Source organism: Lactuca serriola, chromosome 1 (assembly GCF_051521515.1).
Source record: "Lactuca serriola cultivar US96UC23 chromosome 1, Lser_US96UC23_V15, whole genome shotgun sequence".
Classification (NCBI taxonomy): Eukaryota; Viridiplantae; Streptophyta; class Magnoliopsida; order Asterales; family Asteraceae; genus Lactuca; species Lactuca serriola.
The window spans coordinates 150,989,369-150,991,344 of record NC_136408.1 but is presented as its reverse complement, the minus strand read 5'-3'; the positions used below and the strand labels follow the sequence as shown (position 1 = coordinate 150,991,344).

Genomic DNA, 1,976 nt, shown 5'->3' with positions numbered 1-1,976 from the left:
TTCGCATATGCCTCTTGGGAAAGTGACCGTCTTGTTTGCCAAGTGAATTCCCATGCGAATTGGCCTTGGTTCCGGGAGATCCAGCTTCTTGAAGAATGAATATGGCATTAGGTTCACACTTGCTCCCGAATCAGCTAAGGCATGAATGGTAGCCAAGTTGCCAAATTGGCAAGGTAAAGTCAAACTCCCCGGGTCACCCTTCTTCTTTGGTAGCTTATTCAGCATAGCAGCTAAGCAGTTTTCATTAAGGACTACCTTCTTTACTTCTTCCATCTTCCTTCTATTAGTGAGGAGTTCATTAAGGAACTTTGCATATTTGGGCATTTGCATGACGGCTTCAATGAAGGGTATGTTGATTTGAAGAGCCTTGATATGATCTAGAAACTTCTGATACTCCTCTTCCTGCTTCTCCTTCTTAGCTCGGGCTGGGTATGGCATTGGAGGCCGGTACAACTTTTTAGGGATCTGATCTTTCGGATTTGGTGGAGAACTCGCCGAGTTCATAAGTGGTACTCGGTGAGTAGAGCTGTCAGATTGAAGATTTTGCTTTACTGCTTGATTTTCTGCCTCCTCCTTCTATGATTCCTTGGATGCTTCAGTCTGAATAGGTGCCAGGGGAGTGATTATTTTCCCACTTCTTGTTGTGACTATGTTTATGTGCGCGCCTCGTGGGTTATTTTCAGTTTTTCTAGGAAGTTCGCCCGGTGACCTTTGGTTGATTTGTTGAGCAAGTTGCCCAAGCTATGTTTCTATATTGTGGATAGATGCTTACTGGTTCCTTAGCATGGTCCTTGTTTCTTGAATGGCAGCATCATGATCACTATGTCTTTTTTCTGAAGCAACTACAAATTTGGTGAGCATTTCTTCCAAGCTTGGCTTTCTTTCTTGTACCGGCTCCTCCTTTTGGTAGAAACCTTTCCCTTTTTGCCTAAACTTTTCCTCCTTGGACTTCTTGTACTCTTCATAAGGGAGCCACTCTTTCTTTTGTTTGTGCCAGTCTTCATCATATCAGTCTCCACTTGAGTAACAAACTTGCACCTTCTTATTGCCGTTTTCATCCAAGTCATAGTCTCTAGTGAGGTGAGGCCCATTGCAGTTTTCACAACCCACCCGAATAGCATGGATCGTTTGGTCCATTTTTTCCATCCTCCTATCCATGGTTTTTAGCATAGCCATGACCGCAAATAAGTCTTCAGTAGCTGCATATGTGGCTCCCCTAGTAACATCATGTCTAGGGTTGTGGTATTCTCTAGAGTGTTTAGAGAATTCATCAATCAATTCCTTGATCACTGGGGGCGGCTTCTTTGTAAGCTGGCCTTGCGAGTCTAGTAACTGCCTGGTTGTGACATTGACTCCATCATAGAAGATGGAGACTTCTTGCTGGCTATTGAGGTCATGGTGTAGGCAATTTCTTAGCAAACTTTTATACCTCTCCCAAGTTTCATATAGCGACTCTCCAGCTTGTTGTTCAAAGTTAGCAATGGCCTTCTTCAACTTGGCTATCTTGGTAGGTGGGCAAAAGTGATCAATGAATTCTTCCTTCATCTTGGCCCATGTGGTGACTGATCCGGGGGGAGTGATTTGAGCCAGTCTTTTGCAGCACCTTTGAATGTCACTGGAAGCATGCGAAGTAGCTGAGTCTTACGAGGCACATTTGGAACATTGAAGTAATCAGCCACATCTTTGACTTCATCCAAATGCTTGTAGGCATCTTCGTAGTCTTTTCCATAGAAAGGTATTTCTTTAAGTAAAGCTAGGATATGACCCTTGAGCTCGAAAGTAGCAGTCACGGGAATTGCGGGTTGCACAAGTCCCGGGCCAGTGTCGTCGCGCATCCTCTTCTTCCATTCCCCCATGGGGATTTCATCAATGTTAGCCATAGTGATAGCTAATTCTTCCTCGAAATCGGATTCGTGCTTGTATGTAGGCTCTTCTTCTTCCTCGGTCTCGTACTCGATATCTTCCTTAACTGGTTT

At 44.2% G+C, this 1,976-nt stretch overlaps 1 non-coding gene across 1 annotated transcript; it reads left to right on the top strand.

Annotated features, from left to right (window-relative positions):
* The first annotated feature begins 1,390 nt into the window (after nucleotides 1-1,390).
* LOC145080772 (small nucleolar RNA R71) lies at nucleotides 1,391-1,497 on the top strand. Its single transcript, XR_013695357.1, has one exon. It is a non-coding gene; the product is annotated as a small nucleolar RNA R71 (small nucleolar RNA).
* Nucleotides 1,498-1,976: the final 479 nt, after the last annotated feature.